A 21390-nucleotide genomic window follows, 5' to 3' on the forward strand; every position below is an offset into this window, starting at 1 on the left:
TGAATTCTATTCACAGACTAATAAAAACTATAGCAAAAATCCTTTCCTTATATTCTCTGCAATCCTCTGCTGCTAATATGTAACCAGCCCTCTGATTGGCTTAGAAGAAGACACGTGATTTGTTTCCCGTTATCGGTTCAATAAAATTCCCAATCGATTACTCAATCATTTTCTCAGAAATCCATTTCCCCTAGGCAGTCTATCCCAATATATGGTGCCCCGCCACGAACTCTTAAATTTAGGCTAGGTTATGCAATTACTTTATCTGAAATGTGTTCTCCTAGGGGATTCGATGCCCATATAGGGCGTAGGTTCGGGACTGAAACCACAGTTGTTTTCCCTAGGGAGTCTTCTCCCATATATGGTCCCCTGTCAGCATTAAACTAAATTGCAGATGGCAGCAGGGGTGAGTCGTGGGACCTCATGATGGGGTTCTACTGTCGTTCATGGGGATAAATATTCTGAGACTTTAATAATAATAGTTTATTCAATCAATGCCTTACATGATCCATGTCAATAGGATTCTTTCGAGATTGACCTGTAAATAATATGCTGTGAAGTGAAACCTGACTTAGCCGTTATTTTTGACATAAGTGCAAATAGAAATTCTGAAAATATTATAATAATTTATTAAATCGATTCCTTCTATGTTTGAGGCCAATAATGCTCTCTCGCGATTGACTTGTAAATAATATGCAACGCATGGAAACCTGACTTAAGGCATCAATGTAGTGGGGTTAAAAAATAATAGTAGAAAGTAGATTAGCATGCCTCTTTGGTATAACGAGATGCGGGTCCCTTCTGGATGTGACAAATTTATGTCTAAAATCCCACCAGTTTCCTGTATGCAAGTGATATTTAACATTGGAATGTAAGGAAAATTGTTATTTGTCGTTCACGGGGAAAAATATTCTGAGACTTTAATAATAATAGTTTATTAAATCAAAGCCTTCCATGATCCATGTCAATAGGACTCTTTCAAGATTGACCTGTAAATAATATGCAGTGCAGTGAAACCTGACTTAAGAAGCTTGGCAATTAAATTTTTTTGTGATGATTTTAATTAAAGAAAACTCAACGAATGGGGTTAGATACCCTCGTTTATATTTTTATGTTATAACATTCAGTAATTCTTCCTTTAACTCTTAATAATACCTTGAAGTGCCGTTCTTTTTTTATATGTTTTAAGATGATTGAAATTTAGGCCTATACGCTTATAAGCTACCTACTTCTGAATGAATAATATATGAGGTAAATAGTCAAAATTAATACAAACTCAACGAATGGGGTATTGCTTACTCGAGGAGTAATAATAATAATAATAATAATTTCAAATCAGCTACTTATAAGTGCATATGTACTTTCACAAGGGGGTTAATTATTGTAGAAAAAAAAGAAAGGAAAACAGTGCCGAGGACTGGGGTGAAAAACAAATATATGACATTTGCAATTTCGCATATGAAAATAGATCACAAAGGATGAATTAGTGTCAACGTAGGGGTAAATAGCCAACTGAAAATTTACCCCATAATCTGTATGTTGTTCTATTTTGTACTAACCATGGCCCAAAAAGTCTTGTATTTTAATAAATGTAAAATCATATTCAGTGTTTGTGCTATTTAAATGATTAATTTTCTTTTCTTTTACAGACTGATGACGATAAAACACGAATTATGAAATTAGAAAATCTGAGAAATATGACGGCAAAGATTCCTCTTAAAACATTTGGAGTTTTGCGTTCTTTAGCCGATAGGCAACTAAATACCGAATTTCAAGAACGAAATTCCCGGAAAGCCAGAAGAAATTACAATCGTAACCGCCGATACATGAATAATGCCGTGGCTCACATTAAAGTGAGTAACTAGTTCATTTTCAAATCTAACCATTTTAAAAGTAGGTTTGTGTCCTTCTTGTGCGTGGACATTGTTTGCCCCTATGAAAACCACAACAAAAAGGGGAAATAGAGACAGTTTGTGGCCTTTTATTCTTATACGTTAGTGTTTGCTTGTCTTTTTATATAGTCCCGTGGACTTTTATCTGAATTTTTTATTCCTAACTCTGCACTGAGGGCGCTTTGACCTACGCTTCAAGAACGAATGCTCGAAGAACAAGGTTTTTTTTGTTTCTCTTTTCCATAATGCTTCGAGTTGTATTTGCTTTAAACATACTGTGATCAAATATTTTGAAAGGCAACCGGTAAAAAACGCACTTAAAGTTATAAATTAACAATATTTGTTGCATTCTAAATGATCCTAGGAAGGCAAATGTCAAAATACACCTGAGCAAAACAAATCCTACCAGTTCGCCCCTAGAAATTTAGACATAATGCAGCTTGTACTGATAAAAAAAAGGGATCGATTACAAGGCGAATTGAAATACTATATAAAAAAGATATGTAAAAAAAAAATACAAATCAATATTTTCCTTCGATAATTGTGGTTTAGTATTGGCTAAACAGTAGTAATATATTATATACTTTAAAGTATATCAAATAATTTATTAAATATCATATATCTTTATAATACTTGTATTATATGTATTATATAATACTTGTATTTACAAAGTGTTTGATACTTTATAAAGTATCAAATAAAAAAGTTTTGATACTTTACTCGCAGGAATCCGGCAAATAATGATCTACGTACTTCACCCCCTCCCCCTCCCAATCCCCCGTTCCGTGAAGATGAAAATTGATACTGGGGTACAGAAAACTTGATTTCTGACGTCGGATTCAGATTCTTCATGCTTGATTTGATAGAAAACGACCACCTAAACCCAAAAATACGTTCAAATAGAAAAATTCCCAGAGATCACCAGATTAAAAATCACCAGAGATTACAACCTCCTCTTCAGGCTTCGAGGGCCCTCTCCTCTTGTTACAAAAATATTTCTACTACAATAAATAGCGAAGAAGACCACACGGCCTTTCCATCATAAACAACAGAAGGAACAATAGAGAAATTTTTATATAAGACAGTGGAACACAAGTTTAAATGAATATTTCGACCCAGAGGGCCGTCCTCAGCAAAACAAATGAAAAAAAAAACGAATATAAAAGAACTCACATTAAAATAAAATCTTTAAAACTAAAATATTCACAAAACAGCCCTAGCATCATTACTTCAAGGAAGTTCAACCAGGACTGGTACATGAAGCGAAGTGAAGAAAGACAATTCAATCAAATGGAATAAAAACATTTACAAACAATCTCTTAAAGCTAATCTTACTTTTTTGGCAGCCAGCCTAGAAGGTGTATCCGCAACAGGTTGATTGGAATTGTTTACTGGTTTTTAATATAATTAGTTCAATCATTTTATTGGGCCTAAATTTATATTAAAATCTTAATAAAATTTATAAAATCTTATAATAAAGTTAGATGCTAAGCTAAAAGGTTATTTGGTTTGGAACAGGGTCAATGGTGTGACTCTATAAGCTCAGTCGGAGTCAACCCAGCTCTAAATGTATCCTTACATCAAACGTGGAAATTGTATCCTTAAGATGAACACATCAAGGTTGCGCATCATTTTGACTCAACAAAGTCTGAAACAGTGCTTTTAAACTGGAAGAGCTCACTGCCCTCTTCAATACCACTTTCAACATTCAAGATTCGACGTCCTGGAAGTTCAACGTTTGACGTCCTGACTGCTGGTACATTCAGGCCTCCATTCAGGGGTTCTGCTCCTATAACTCCTGTATCTGCACAAAGTTCAATGACCTACATGTCTTTTAGGGTAAGTTCATTATCCTTGGCAAAAACCGGTGCGTCTTGGTTATGTGTTAATATATTCAGTTTTTTGGCTATAAAATAGAGATTCAAATTGGAATTTTGTAAAGTTTGAATAGTTCATTCATTGTATATATAGATTTGTTGATCATTTGTATTGATAGAGATATGGAATGTTCTAAGCGAGTCCTGGTGAGTAAATTTTTCTTGTATTATAATAAAAAAGAAATCCATTTTTGTCTCGTCATTAAGTTAAGGAAGTTTCCTTTAAGAAAAAAATTTTTAAGGAAAAACCGTGGCATATATAATTGAAAATGATCTATAATTGTCAACTTTTAAGGTTTGGTACCGTGGAATTGAAGCGGCAGTGCCCCCTATTAACATTCTGAATAAGTAAGAATTTAAGTAGCTACTCAAATTGTGCTATTTTTTCATGCATCACATTCAAAATATATTTGGTTTAGGCTCAGTCTAGGACTCTTCTTCTTCCTTTTTCTATGATTTTAACAATTTTGAAATTTATTCACTTTATTTTTAATAGAGTGGCATATAAAATTCAAAATGATCTATAATTGTCAATTTTTGAGGTTTGGTGCTGTGGAATTGAAGGGGAGGTGCCTCCCATTAATATTTTGAATAAGTAAGAATTGAAGTAGCTGATCAAATTGTGCTATTTCTTTTTCATGCATCATATTAAAAAAATATTTGGTTTAGTTTTCGTCTAGGACTGTCGCTATCTTCTCTGTGTGTTTAAGACGATTTAGGGCTATATTTTCAGAAGCTAAATAGTTTGAAATCTGAAAATATTTTTTTTTTATTTTAGGATGTTGTTGATCAAGGCTCACAACAAAAGCGTGCAAAGTTGGATGGGCCCCTGGACAACACTGAGACAAGCCTGATCAAATCGTTAAATTCGATCAGGCCAAGTGTTATTCGCCTCGCACTCCATTCCGAAGGAAAGGGGGATTCTAGCGACTTAGCCGTGATTTTTGACGTAAGTGCAAATAGATATTCTGAAAATATTAAAATAATTTATTAAATCGATTACTTCTATGTTTACTTCGATTACTTCGATTACTTCTATGGTCATTGTCCCATTTCAGGGGTGTCGTCTTTATGGTAGACAGTCTTTCAGCTGTCAGAGAAGATTACATTTTCACACCACTTACCCTGCGATTATTATTGCGGATTGTACTGTCAATTTAGTTGATTTATTTTTTGGTGGTGTTTGTCAATGTACATGGATTCTTCCCTTACTTTACATTGATTAGTTTTACAGTGATGGCAGGCTACAAGTGTATTTTATTTAAAAATTTAGAAGGGTCTATAATTTTACATACCCATGACACAACTAGCATTGAGAAAGTTGAATGTTTTATTTTATGGCATTCTCATTCTTGTGAACTTTGTCCTCGCTACTTTCGATGTTTTGATATGGTTATTAAACAATACCCAGAGTATATTCCTTGTGATATGAGGCTTGCATATTGTAATAGACGTTTGCAATTTCATAACGATTTTAGTTCGGATATACTCAAATATTCTGCTCTTAGTGCTCTTAGCCGATCTTGACCAAGGAGATCTTTGCTTGTATCCAGGCTTTCCCCCTATTATTTTACAGTAATTTTTTTTAAGTGATGTCGAGTTTAAAATGTATAATCTTTTAACAAGTGATGGAAGGGTCATTTTATACACTCACCATTGTGTTTTTTTAGACCAAACTAAAAATTTCAGGATTTGGAATATTTAGTCCTGTGGGACTTGCCTTGATAATCTTCGGTGTATGGTTCTGTTCCTCACAGCAATTTCGATGTTGACCCATGAAAACCTTCACACTAATTTAGTGAGAAAGGAAGCTAATTTATATACTGTTCAGGTTGCTGACTTTGAGGGTTTTTGTGTAACTCCAGAGAATACAAGTTTGGAGCAGCTCTTTGAAGGTTTAAATTTAGAATAAAGTATGTCAAGAAATTAAAGTTGTATTAAAAGTTGTCCAGATGAGGATTATCCATTAAAGGAACTACTGCGTGATTGGGGTTCTCAGTATCCATTCATTTGATGTTTCATAAATTACTATCCATCAAGCTATGATGTTGAAAATCCTTTTTTACCGATCTTGAGAATCGATGGCCGTTTTCTCCCAGAAGATTACCGTGGGAAGGCGGAAGTCAATGGTTTTTAGTCTGGGCATAAATGTTTAAAATGATTATATAAATTAAAGTATGTTTTTTGATATTTACGCAGTCAAGAAGGCCTCTACTTTTATTACCCCACTTATATAATATCTTCTTAATGAACCACAAAACAAGTTATTTTTATTTTTTATCTGATTTTTATGTCTAACCTACCTTCACTAAATTTTTGTAAGCTTAAACTTTTTGCATTTTAATAAAAATAACTGATGGATTTGCCCAACTAAATTAAAATGGCTTAGGACAATGAAAATGGAACCTGATTGTTGAAACCAGACACTAACAGGCCATCAGACAGTAGCTTTTTTATTCCAGTTTTCAAAAGCTTGTGTATTGGAAGGATAATATTTTTATTTCCCTGGAAAAATCTGTCTTTTCTTGGCATATTTTTGGAATGGTTGGTGGCATATTCTTGACTGAATTTTAAGCAAAAAGTGTCTGATCTACTCCAAAACAATAGTATTCACTGTCTTCGCTGATATAATCAAAATAATGACTGATCAATGTCTTTTCTTGAAAGAACCTAACATTGGCTAAACAATCTGCAGCCAATCCAATGGCTTCATTAAACCCTGTCTCTAAACTGTTTGAAATTTCTACTATCGTTTTAATTTTTGCCTGCAGCCTATTGTCAAACATGTCAGGCTGACTTTATTCAGTTTTGAAATCAGGACTGCCAGCAAGCACCAGACCAGCAACTTGCACTTCGTCATTGGCCACAAAGCATGTGACAGCTACTTCTGCTACTTTCAATCATCAATCATTCAATCGTTTTATTAATACTAAACTCTGTTACAAACGTAAAGAAAAATTATTTGGCCCAAGAAGCTTGGCTTGTTGTGGGCCTAAGCTTGGTTTGTTCCTTATGTAATTGTGCCTCTTTTCCATACGAAGAAAAGCAAAATAAAGAGCTGATTGACCACCACGACCATGCTTTTTTGGCAAATCTACTGTGAATTTGTGAAGCACCTCTTGAGTTTTTTTCCCTGCAGTGTCCCAAATAATGCTCCGTTACCATCCATAATGAGGAATCCAAATTTACCATTGTCAACAATCATTTCAAATCAGTGAAATATACACGTAAAAAGAAAATAAATTGGATACTGAAAATGAAAATTAATACAAAAACTCATTTAAAACTAAAAAAATAATATAAATTACAAAGAAAGACTTGAAGGCCCAAAAACGTGTGCATAAATATGTTTTGGAAGGGCCAAATTCAACAGGGGGAGGGGGTTCTAGATTTATAATTATAAAAACGTACAGAGATATCAGTAGGGGGGGGGTAAATCTCCCTTTCCCAAATACACATTGGTGAAAGCAATACTGGCTAATATATGTTATCCTTGGCCACTTTTGTCTTCCAGATGATTTCTACAAATAAATCTCCAAAAATTTGCTTTCAGCCTAAGAATAACTGTAGTGTTAAGTATTTTGTCCAAGATGGAACGTCAAATAATTATAAAATTTTTATATTCATAAAATCAGGATACTATAAGTTTAATATCTTCCCTGCTACACAGTTATAATTGTGTCAAATTTGATAAGAAATCCAGTACAAGCAATAGAAGATTTTTGGTATTTAAACTATAGCAACCCTTTCACTCCAACCCTTACAATTATCTGCTAAACAATAAATGTTCCAAATACAATATATTTATATTTAACCCTAAGTTCATAAAAATGTTTAAGGAGGAACATCTAGTTATAACTAGATGTTGCTTATATCTAGTATAACTAGATAACAATCTAGTTATAACCAATACGGTGTTTGGTCATAAAATGGATCATAAGCTAACATGGTATTCACGTGATGGTAAGACAGCAAACCTTATTGATTATATTATAGTAAACCAGAGACTGACAGGATCAGTACAGGATACTAGGGTATATAGGAGTGCGGTTATTGATGTTAAAAGTAAAGATCACCATCTAGTAGCGTCAAGGGTTAATTTAAAGCTGAAATATCGGAAGGGTAATTACCTCCCGGGAAGTTATGATGTTAGTAGACTCCAGGATGAGAATTTGAGAGAAACTTTCCAGGAACAGTTGAATACTAAACTTGAGAGTTTAAAATTTGATAATGTGGAAGATGGTTGGAATAATTTTAGAAAAATAATTTGTGAAGTTGCTGAAGGTGTATTAGGGAAGAAAGCTAGAACTGCAGCTAATAATATTACTGAAAAAGCTTTATGTTTAATAGAAAGGAGAAAGGACTTGTACAAGAAATATATGAGTGATAGATCGCATGAAAACAAAAGAAATGTAAAGAAAGTGGAGAAAGCATTGAAATATGAACTAAGGAGGTGTGTAGTGGAGGCCATGGATAAAATTGCTGAGGATTTAGGAGATGCAGCTAGACGGCATAATAGTAAAATATTGTACTGGCACGTTAACAAATTGAGAGGTAGTAGTCAATCCGGACTTGTCCCAATTAAAGATAGGAATGGGGTGGCAATTAGCGATAAGGAAAAAGCTAAAGCGAGATGGGCCGAAAATTTTGAGAACTTGCTTAACCGAGATACAGTTGCAGGAAAAAATATAGAGGAAAATGAAAAAGTTTGTGATACCTTGGATGTGAAGGAAGATTTTTTTTGTGAGGATGAATTAGCAACAGTACTAAAAGGATTAAAAAATAATAAGGCTCCAGGTGCTGATAGGTTGGTAAATGAGTTTCTTAAATATGGTGGCTCTGAGGTTAGAAATAAGTTATTGAAGATTCTGAATATGATTTTTGAAAAAGGGGAAGTACCTAATGATTTTAGGAAAACCTTAATTAAGCCACTTTATAAGAAAGATGATAAAAGTGAGTGTGGTAATTATCGAGGCATTAGTCTGGTCCATGTAGGCAGCAAATTGCTTAGTAATATGATACTTTTTAGACTGAGAGATGCCGTAGACAAAGTTTTAAGATAAGAGCAGCGCGGTTTTAGGAAAGGTAGAGGATGTGTTGACCAAATTTTCACTCTTAGGTTAATAAATGAGAAGTGCCTAAGTTATCAAACACCTTTGGTCCTCAGTTTTATAGAGTATGAGCAAGCGTTCGATTCTGTTGATAGAAGGGCTTTAGTAAAGGTTTTATCCTTGTATGGTATACCAGACAAATACATTAAAGTGATTAGCTCTATGTACGAGAATAACACTGCTGCGGGTAAGGTAGGAAATGAGGTTAGCGGCTGGTTTTGTAATAACTAAAGGGTTAAGAAGAGTTTTTTTCTGTTCCCTTCGGTATGGAGTATATTGATGGACATGGCTTTAAGAAGCGCAAAAAAAGCAATTGGAGAACATGGAATCAAATGGGAAGAAAAAAAACTCAAGGACATAAACTATGCTGATGATTGAAGTATCTTAGAAGGTATTGTGAACCAAAAAAATAGAATTCAAGAGGTTTTGCGAGCCCAGGGTGCTAGAATTGGTTTGAAAATTAATGTTAGGAAGACGTCACTAAGGCTAGAAATAAGTGAAAATGAAAAGGTGACGTTGGGTAATGAAAAGATTGATCAGGTGGGCAGCTTCACTTACCTTGGTAGTATTATTAGTAAAGATTGTGGGAGCAGTGAAGATGTTAAAAAAAGAATAGCCAAGGCTCAGGGTGTTTTTTCACAGTTAAAAAAAAGTCTGGGAGAATAGAAAGATAAGTCTGCAAACCAAGATTAGAATATTATAAGCTACAGTGATGACAGTGATCAAATATGGGTCTGAAGCATGGATGCTTCGAAAAGCGGATAAAGATTTGCTAGATGTTTTCCAGAGAAATTGCTTAAGGATTGTTCTGGGTACCCCGCTGACTGACCGTATTTCAAACAATAGGCTATACGAAAAATGTGGTTCAATACCGCTTTCTAGGTCTATAATGAGAGAAAGGTTGAGGTGGTTAGGGCATGTTGTGCGGATGAAGGATGACAGATTGCCGAAGATTGTTCTTTTCGGCCAACCATCTAGGGCTAAACAGAAAGCAGGTCGTCCCCGTCTGGGGTGAGAGGACGTCATAAGGAAAGATTTAAAGGAAATGGGAACCTCGTGGGCGGGTGTAAAAAGGGAGGCTTTGAATAGATTGGGATGGAGAAGGAGCGTGCGTAGCTGTGTTGGCCTCAGGCGGCTTGGTGCTGCGATGAGTTGTTAGTAGTAGTAGTTGTAGTATTTATCATTAAAACAATTCAGTTGGCAACTTCAGCAATTCTAGTTAATTCATAAAGTAATTTATTTAGTTGAAAAAGCTCAAGTTATAACAAGCGGATTGGAAATTTATTCTATACAATAATAACAGCAATGGACCTTTCTGTTCATGTTTTTTTTTAAATAGAAAGAGATGTCAGGGCCAAGTGTTGAGTGTATACTTGGATAACTTAAAAACCTATTGTGAACATAGCAGCAAGAGGAGCTCTGGTGCCAATGTCTCATGAAGTGCTTCAACTACAACCCAGGGGTCACAGTTGCAGAGCAAAACAAGTGGCACTGTCTATCATCTTAGACTTGAAACCCTCTATAGGCACAACACAAGTCATAGCTACTGATCTTGACCAAATTTAATAGAGATCCAAGTGGTCATTCTTAAATAAACAAGTTCATATTGTTTTGTTTTTTTTAATTTTATTCTGCATTTAATCCTTTTTTTATAAAAGTGATCCATAAGTGGTGCCTCTGCCAAAGACTTTATTTAAGGATGTGTTATTGTCTGAATTCTGTTCTATTCCAATTAGCTCATTACTAATTATACTTGTTTCATTAGAAAGAAGAAAACTAATGGGTAGATGCAAGGCTGAATACAAGCATAGCATGGCAGCATATCCAGTGTGAATTTACTATTTAATTGTCAAGTGGCAGAGCACTTCTGATATTATTGTTGATTTATTTCTGGTGGACTACAGAAAAACATTTGAACTTATAAAAAACCTGATTGTACTAACAAATCTGAAGGAGTTGGAGCTAAAAGTCAAATGTGGTACTACAATTAGTGCAAGAGTTTGGGACGAAACTAACTGCTCTTTTATTCCTTACTGTCATCAACCCCATCCCAGCAGAATTTGGAGAGCATTTTAAGTTTGTTTACCAAATGTCTGCCTTTCTCAAGTACACATTGCAGAATGCGGTAGCAAAGAAGTAGTTTGGCCTCACTTTCTTCATGGACTTCTGCAATGTATTGCATAGCTAAGAAAACCGTTTCCTTTGCGCAAAAGCAAAAATGGTATCTTTTGAAAAAAGTGTCATTTTAAAGCACCCTACAATTTCGCAAAAGCTAAGGGCAATGGCTTACGTGCAAAGCATAGCGCAAAGCATAACATACGTCCTGAGTATTGCACATTTGGAATTTTCCAAAAAGAATCTAAAGTTTTTTGCCTTCATTTTTATCTAAGTAGAAACGAATTAGGGGGAGTGTCAGATAAACGATTTTTGCGCATCAAACCTTTTTTGCGGATGCAGACTTGCATTTAAGTGCGATAACTTTTTTTCGTATCTTCCCACGCATGGGAGACGTCAGGAAACCAGTTGTTTTACAATAGATATAAACTGAAAATTTGGTTTTTTAAGGCAGTCTTAGGATAACATCCAGAGACAATTTTTATGCTCATTTACCGAGTTGTCGACTTTCACTTTGTCAATTGTCATTTTATGTAAGTACAATAAAACCATTGTTTATTATGATCTTCTTGTTTGTATTGTCAGATGTCAGTCAGATCTCTCGTGTACTCTAGGTAACGTTCCCATTGGGGATCAGTATCAGAGGATAGCAAGCAGTCCTGAATCTGTACTCCTTAATCTCAAGATAGAGGCAACGAAACTCAATCATATCCCATAGAATCATTTCATAGGAGAAGGGATTCAAACCCTTCGTGAGGCCAACTCTAAAGTAAAAGTCAGAAAAAATATTCAAGACATGAAAGCCTCCTTAAGATCAGCAACTTGAGAGTTCAAACATTACCCCCCATTTCATTTGGCGCGGCCTCAAATTAGAGAAAATCACGAGAGAAACTGACAACTAACACCACAAAATCTTTCTTATTTATTTTCATGTAAGTGTTTATTTTAATAATGTGTATCTTAAAAATTTATTTTAAAAATAAAACAATTAAAAAGTAAGATAGAAAAAAAAATAGGAATAACATATTTTTAAAATGGCACTGGAACAAACAGAACTACTAACAGCTCAACAATTAATCGCAACTCCGGTAGAAATTGCAAAATTCCTCCCAGAATATGAAGGGGACACAGATGTGGACCAATTCAATATTCATTTGGCACAATTTATAGCAATGACGAAAGTAGATATAAAAATACTAAAAAAACATGCTACTAATGAGACTAAAAGGCAAAGCACTTACGTTTTTAAAACAAATTGAAAATTCAATTGGTACAGAACCAAACACATCAATAAACTCAGTAGAATTATTACAACAGGCATTCCAAAAGAGGTTCATTGACACTAGTTCTTTGAACAAACTAAAACATGGAATAGTCACATTTGAACAAACACAAAATGTAAGGGAATACCTACATAAGATTAAGATTTAAACAGAAGCACGATATGCCCCGGGAGAAGGAGAACTATATTAAAAAATAATACTTAATGCTTTCAAACAGGGACTCAACCCTAAGCTTTATCGCCTACAAATTTCCAAAAATATTGAAGACCTGGAATTAGCGGTCCAGGAGGTAGAGAGAGCTTGCGAAATTGATTATATTGCTTACAACATCAAAAATTATCAATTAATAATGTAGAAACGAAAACACCCAAAACCTCGAGAGATCCCTCCCCGCAATTTTTCTCACGAGAACCATCGACCAAACCTAACATAACTAAAAGTCAAACCCAACGAATTCAACGATGAGTACGTTTTTCAGAAAATAACCAATCAAGGCCAACACCCTTTAACCGCCCTATAAAAGGTTATGCATGTGACCGCATAGGACACATAGCAAAAAACTGTTTTTCGAACAATTACAGTTCATATTAACGCGGAACGAATAATAGTTTGTTCGGGGGAACAAACAACAGCGGGTACGCGATGAGAGTCAATAGAGGAAGTACTTCCCTAACAAGAGGTAGATATAACAATTGCCAAAACTTCCAACGTAATACATCACAATATCGTGGTAGAAATAGTTACCCAAGAAGTAATTGGAATACCAGGGGCAACTTTACAAACAGGCGAGAACAAAATACCAACGCTAATTGGCATAATAATGAAAATAGAACAAATGAACGTTCTACATCAAATGACTGGGCACCCCAGGAAAACGACACAAGCCTCCAAAACCCATAAGACCTAATTTTGGCGGCAGAATATTTTATAGGTCTCCTAAAGTAATAATACCATTTTTAAGTGCAGAAAATAACAAAATGTAACCTATATTTAACAATTTCAGTGTTGCAAAGATTCATTTTATTACCCTAATAGACTCTGGAGCCACTGTAAATGTTATGAACATATCTGTGTTTAATGCATTACCCAGGCACATCAAACAACGAATAAACTATTCATGTCCTAACTTATCAAGCGTGACAGGAAATAATTTAGAAGTTAAAGGATCTATATACCTGACGGTACTTAAAGATAATAGAAGTTTCCCTACTAGATTTATTATCTGTAGAAATTTCCCGTATGAAGCAATAATAGGCTCCAATTTTTTAAGAACAAACAAAATACTATTAGATGTAGCCAATTCCAAATTTATCTATCCGTCGGAAAAACGGGTCAGAGTGAACAATATTCAAAATAATTCAACAAAGGTAAACATAAATGATATAAAAGAATACAGGGGCAAACAAATTCAGGAAATTACCAAATTATGGAGAGAAATTATAAGAAAAGACCCCCCTAATAATAATAAACCTAACAAAATTCTTTTAAATTCAATAAATACAAAAACCTATGGAGAACACTATTAATTCTTAATGCGTAAAACCAATACCCCACCTAAATCAATCCAGAGTTAAAATATCCCAAATGATTGAACCAATTAACGTGAAAAATGAAACTTGGATCGCAACCCCAATAGAAAATATCCTTAAAAATTTGACATGTGAAGAACAAGTTATAAATTATGAAAAGGGAGAGGGGTACATTTGGATCCCAATACACGTGAAAATGATGTAATTAATTTAAAAAGGGGAACATGCCTAGTAGAGATACAAGTTTTGTCGGAAGCAGACCTAGACGATTGGAAGAAGTCAGGGGAAAACTTAGTAAATAACATAAATACACAAGAAAAAGAATACCACATATCGAAAACCCAATTTTTAGAAAAATTTGATTTAAATCATATCACTGATATCCTGCTAAAGAATAAATTATGCGACCTACTTTGGGAATTCAAAGACGTTTTTTCAACGTCAGAGAATGACATAGGTCTAATACCATTCTACGAACACGCAATACAAACTATAGGGTTACCTGTTGCCAAACAACCATAGCGTATTCCATACGAACATAAGGAGTGGCTTAAGAACTAAATCAAGGGGCTCGAACGAAATGAAATAATCAGACCTAGCATTACCCCTGATTCTGCTCCAGTGATCCTAGTACCCAAAAAAAACAAGGACCTTAGATTGGTGGTGGACTACAGAGCTTTAAATAAACAAGTAGTTAGCGATAAATTCCCACTTCCCAGAATAGATGAAATCTTAGACTCGATTTTAGAAATAAAATATTCACTTCCATAGACTTAACTCAGGGATACCATCAAGTAAAAATAGCAGAAAGCGACGTATATAAAACAGCATTCTGTACAACTGAATGCCGTTCTTATGAATACTTACGAGTGCCCTTTGGAGTCAAAATCAGTTCAAGCGCATTGTGCAGACCCTTGCTTCACCAACTAAGAGGTTTAAATAACATAATCCACTTCGTGGATGACGTGATTTGCATGGGTAAAAATGCTGAGGACCATTTAATTACCCTACCCAAGTTATTTGAAAAATTTAGAGGGAAATTTTAAATGTAGGCCGGAAAAAGTAAACTTATTACAAAATAAAATAAAATTTTTGGGAGCAGTAGTAACGCAGGGTCAAATAGCCCCTGATCCAGACAAAGTAAAAATAGTAGAAAATCTCAAAGCCCCCCAAACTATAAAACAGTTAAGAGGTATCCTGGGACTTTGTGGTTACTTTCGAAGATTCATACGAAACTATTCCCAGATGGCCAAGCCCCTAACTGACCTTACTCGAGGAAAACCACAAAAGATTAATTGGTGAAAAGAAGCGCAAGAATCCTTAGATTATCTTAAAAAAAGCACTCATATCACAGTCCATCTTGTCATTGCCAAACTTCCAAACGAGACAATTTATAGTTACTAGAGATGCATCAACCAAGCGAATAGGGGCCATTCTCTCACAAACATTTGAAAGGGAAGAAAATGGCAAAACCATAAAGCAAGAAAAGGTAATAGCATATGCTACTCGTACCCTCACCCCAGGAGAAAAAAATTACTCAGCCACCATGCTTGAGCTATTATCAATAATACATCACCTAGACAAATTTAGACATTATTTGGTGGGTAGGAAATTTAAACTACGCTGTGATCATAAGAGCTTACAATACTTACAAACTTTTAAAAAACCAACGGGAATCCTTGCTCGATGGATACTCAAAATACAAGATTTAGATTATGACTTTGAACACCTCAAGGTAAAGGAAAACGCTCCTTGTGACTACCTAAGTAGATTTCCAGAGGATAACCCCTTGGAAAATGAAATTAACGAAGTTAACGCAATAAACTCAAAAAAAGCCCCTAAAAGTAGAAAATTAAAAACAAATATAGCCAATGAGTCAAAAAATGAGCATGGCCCACTATCTTTGATTAGTATAAAAGAAAGCCAAAATACAGATGAAACATGTACTTCCCTGATAAAATATTTCCTAGATGATCAAGAACTACCATATCATTTAAAAACACTCAAAAAGGAGATAGATAATTATTATTATGATTTGGATGAAAAAATATTATGTAGAATAATAACCAATGAGACCAACCAAAACCAAACTTCCATAATTCCAGTTTTACCCCAAAATCTAGAAATTCCTGCATTTAAAAATTTCCATTCAGAGATAGGCGGACACCTAGGAATTAGTAAGACTTTTCACAAATTGAAGCAGTACTTTTATGTCCCATCAGCTCTAACTAAACTTAAGGACTTCATAAACAAATGTAACACGTGTAATCTGAGAAAAAATCCTATTGTATACCCTAATCCACCCATGGGAAGGACCCCCATAGCAAAGTATCCATTTGACATAATTTCATTTGACCTGTATGGCTCTAGTGGCGGCTTGCCCACATCTAGCAAAGGTTACACATGCATCTTGTTGGTCATCGACCGTTTTTCCGGTTTCACTTTTGCTAAAGCGTTAAAAAATCAAAGTGCCTACACCACCAGCAAAGCACTCGCTAAGTTGTTCCTAAATTTCGGAATACCAAATAATGTCCTGAGTGATAACGGCAGTAACTTTGTTTCAAAAGTAACTAAAGATTTAATGAACTTTCTCCACATTAATAAGTTATTAACAACCCCATACCCCCCTCAAGCCAATGGGAAAATCGAAAATAGACATAAATCATTTTCAAATATTATAGGAATTTATACAAAAGAGAATAGAAGAGACTGGAATGAGACCTTACCTTACCTAACTAACGTGATTAACACGGCATTCTCACCATTAGTGAAGGACAACCCTTTCTATATACTTTTCGAACGTGATTTTTGAATTCCCTATGATGAACTTACCGAATCGAGACAATACTATAATTATTCCGAAGATTACAAGCAGGAATTTATTATTAGAATGAGAAAGACTTATAATCGTTAAGAAAGAAATAGAAAAATCCAAAATAAATCAGGAAAATAAAAATATACCAAACATTAAGGGAGATATGAATTTCAATGTAGGAGATTTTGTTTATGTTAAAAACGAAAGGAAAACAGAGGGTAAGAAGCTCTCGGATCGATACTCCGACCCTTACAGAATCATAAAGAAATACGATAATAAAATAACATTTAAGATCTTTAGCCCAAATGCACGAAAAACTTATAAAACTCACATCAGCCGTATAAAAAGGGCAAAATTTCCGGAAGCATGGGCTTCACAACCCATGACGTCTGATTCCTCAGATGTCGAAAATAAACCACCTCGATCAAGATTAAGTGAATTAAAATCCTTTTATTTCAAACAAGGATATTTCGAAAATGAGAGCGAAGAAGAGGATTTCCATGAATTCTTAGCAATGACAAATATGGTTACCCCAAAGAATCAAATCCCAAATAACCTAAAATACGGAAAAAATAATTCATCCTCCACAGAGAGTTCAGAGGATCAAGATTATACCATTTCCCCAAAATCTAATTTTTTTCCCGATAGAATCTCAACCCCCCATCCTGCCAAACCATTCCCAAACGATTCAATTTCACCAACAACGCCCATAGAGCGACCTGTATCACTCTATGATGAGCTAAATAGAACTATTCATAGCCCTAGCAACCAAAAATCGGAGTAACCCAGTGAACCACGAGGAAAAACTTTACGCGAAGCAATGGACACAATAAACTACCCTATCATAACAAGACACAGGACACACAAGGTAAATCCTGGAACGACAGAGGACACTCAAAAATCGCATGATCATGAGATAACAGTATCAAAGGCCAAACCAAGGGATTGGACATCGTGGAAGGAGACTATGATACAAAAGATGCCACATCCCCCTGAAGACTTTGTTTTCAAGCAATGGCGGAATCCGACAAAAACTTTTGACTCTTCAGAGAGTCCAAAGGAATCAATTAATCCACCAGAAGTAAGAGTCCCCCCTAAACAAGCAATTTATAAGCCTACAACTTCAAAAGGGTAAAAAATTTTTTAAGACAAGGCCGGCTCTACCCCCAAGTCCAAAAAGTCCCCCATTACAAATACAGACCCTGAATCATTAAGTACATCAGAGTCGGAAGGCGAATCGGGCCAGGAAAAATTCAGAGATCCAAAAAGTTTAAAACCAACTTTGACGGCATTGCACGGAAAGGAGACAAAACTAAAAGGTCAAAATTTCTAAATAAACAATATAAAAAATTTGACATAATCTCGTTAGCCAAACCAAAAAAAGACAAGCCCAAATCAACCAAGGAAATAACAACCAAATCCGGCAGAATAGTGAAAAAACCAGAAAAATTAGATATATAAATAAGTTTAAATGTACTAATCCTTATATTATATCCGCACGCAATATCCACCTTTTATATTACACATCACTTTCAGGTGCATTAAATCACTTGGACTATTAAAAAAACTGGCAAAATGCTCCAAGGATAGTGTGAGTAAGATTCTTATTTAAACAATTAACACACTAACAAAAATAAAGTGACAGTTTGCTAAACTAACATTTAGTAACTAACCCCTTACTGTGTAATATTAAAAAAAAAATATTTGCCCTTAGCTACCTGAACTTTTTTTAATCATATTTTATTTTACTACATTAAAATCAACCAAATTTAATATTTTGATTTTAATACATAAGTACACATACCTTAGCCCGTAGACCCAATTACTCAAAAAAATTATTTTTCATTCATCCCCATACCAAATAATGACTGAATACGGAGTTGAGGATCAAGAAATTGTGTTTGGCGAATTTATCTCGCCAGGCAAAATGATGCTACATGAATTTGTAACAGAAAATACTTTCACAGAAAGAAGAAATAGATTTCAAAAGTGGAGTCCTGAATGGATAAAATATAAAAACGTTTTAATTACTATTGCAGATATGTGCAACGCGAACACATATAACATTACAAATGAATCAACATTTTTTATTAGTGAGGAAGTCTCATAAATCCTCTTAGAAATACATTTCAAAGTCTCTCCCTTGGATCTGGCCAGCTAAGCAAAGAGCCCCCACGCCGTAAGAGACTTACTCAACAACGAGGCTAGAGCGACTACCCATTTAACCATAAATGCTCGGTAGCTAATTACGAAATTGTATCATAAAATTTTAAACATGATCTTACTTCACCATGAAACAAAATATGATTTGTTAAAAAACATGAGATGGTTTCGTAAGAATCCATCCAATTTTATGGACATAATCATAAAGCTAAAGTTACATGGCAACATTACACACTTACCCAAAATCATCAAAGTAAAAATGGCCATTAGTGCATTCAGAATTCTCAGCTAGTGAGTACCAAGGAATTCATCTCACCAGAAATTAATCTTCCAATTTATGGTTCATGAAATTATTCGTAAATTTATACCAAATATAAGAGAACGACTTAACCTTGTTCAAATATTTAACTTATGGCATTTTGACCTGATTCAGGTATTAATGAATCAAGACGTGTCCTTACGGTAGAGGGATTTGAACCGTTTTCGGAGGTGCGAAGCTAACTTTATGATTCGTAATACGGTTCAAGTCTTCTTCCAAAGAATTGAGGACGATCACCTTTTGTGACTACCATCAGGGGGACCAATAAACGATTACTTCATTAGGCTCTATGACAACAATATACTAAAGTCCATAATTTACAATCTATATAAATCAAATAAGAAGTTCCCGTTTGAAATCAAAAATGATCACGTATTAAAATTTGAAAAAAAGGGGTGACCCAAATCCAACCAAAGAAAAAGATGTGGTAACCCTCGGATTAATATTTAGACCCCTTTCAGTCGGAGATGAAGGAACTACCTCATTGTGTCTGTGTCAGAAGAGAATACTTGCTCGCTTGATTCAAGATGTAACACGAAGAATGCAATTGCCCCTCCAAAAAAGCTCATTAAAATACCTGAATGTATTATCCTACCTATCAAGGAGACGGAACAAAAATAACATATAAGGTCAATACCACTTACAATGACGGCATAGTCAGGCATGTTAAAAATGAAGTCAAAAATATCAAAAAATTCGAGACTTTTAAAAAAAATTTTAGCCTAATTTTAAACAATTGGATAAAAAGTATAAACTTACGCACACGCAACTACGCGCACAATGGGTGACAAAAACTATCCCGGGCAAACAAAAAATACCTGGCGCATATTATTCCAATAGCCAGTAAAATGAAGATAAAATAAGACTAACATGTTCCCAAGTATAACACTAACAGGATCACAATAATTAATCTTTGTATTAAATTTTGATTTGAATTTTAATTCATGAATTGTAATTCAAAAATTGCTAAGTAATATTTTATTATATTATAAATAATTATATAAGAGAGAAGGCAGTGAAAAGCCGTCATAACCTTCCCAATCCCAGGCAGTTTCCGGAATAGGCAAACGTGAGGATCACTAGAAATCTCTTGCCATATAATTGTATTCAGTGCATGAGGATCGCTTCCGTGTTCTGCGTACGATTGCATGCCAATGCATAATCCTACGCCACGATAACTCAAAACTTACTTTTAATCTTAATGAAGAATTTAAATGCGGATCCGAGGGCACTTTTGGTGTTTCGAGCCTCGAGAGGCTTGATCTTTTTTTGTATTTCGGGGTTCGAAATACTGAGGGTTCCTTTAGGATCAATCCTACTTCTTCCCAAATTAACTTATCGGATATCAGATTCCCTTTGGGATTTCCAAAGACGACTCTGCAATAATAAACAACATCAAGATATATATATGTATATGTATGATTGTATTAAAACAATTGGTTATCTTTTGCATATTATGACTAAATACACTAAAATCAATGTGAATTTTACCTCTTAAAACATAAATAAAAAATATGATTTTTTTTTGTATTTAATTTATAAATTTATTCTAGGGTATATTCCTTAAGATTCTCAAGAAACTATTGAATGAGAAATTTCTGCATATTTCCAAGGTGCTAGGTAAGGTAACTGATATTTAAACTACTAACATTAATAAACTAAGGTACAAATATTTTCAAATCTTTCAAAAAAGGAACGTCATGTCTAAGACCCATATTTTAATTAACATAACCTCACCGAGTAATATACAAAAAAAAGAATTTGATCAACATAGTGACTTAAGGCGGTATCAAAGGAAGAATCTTATTTACCAAGCTCCACCTAAATCTTACATCGTATAGCTTACCAAATCTACCTGAAATAAATCATGAGTTTAGTCAAGAATTATTTGATGAAAATATAAAAAAGGCCGTAGGAAGTCTTGACTATATTGCAATTGAAAACCTTCTACAACCACCTACAATCCTACTTAAAGATGAACTATTAAGGGACATTATTTCAACTATGATAGATAAAGGCTTTAACCAAAAAGGAAAACAGGATGTAATCTTAGTCTTCAGAGTACTGGTACAAAATATTCCAAAAAATAAATACGCTATAATAACAACAGAAATTGTAAAGTTATTAGACTACTTCATGAGCCAAAACACAAAAACGACATTTTGGCCTCTGAAATTCTTATCGATCTTAGTGGATCAAGGTCATAACTTATTAGAACAGAATAACCTCTTCGAAATCTTTCTCAATAATAATCAAGCTTTTTTTGGAAAGTTCTCAAGACAATGC

At 34.5% G+C, this 21390-nt stretch overlaps 1 pseudogene; it reads left to right on the plus strand.

Moving 5' to 3' along the window:
- Positions 1–394: 394 nt before the first annotated feature.
- Positions 395–18184, plus strand: LOC148938652 (uncharacterized; annotated as a pseudogene).
- The last annotated feature ends 3206 nt before the right edge of the window (positions 18185–21390 follow it).

The sequence above is a fragment of the Artemia sp. Qi Xiang Cuo genome, unplaced genomic scaffold, assembly GCF_049724085.1.
Source record: "Artemia sp. Qi Xiang Cuo unplaced genomic scaffold, ASM4972408v1 HiC_scaffold_3058, whole genome shotgun sequence".
NCBI lineage: Eukaryota > Metazoa > Arthropoda > Branchiopoda > Anostraca > Artemiidae > Artemia > Artemia sp. Qi Xiang Cuo.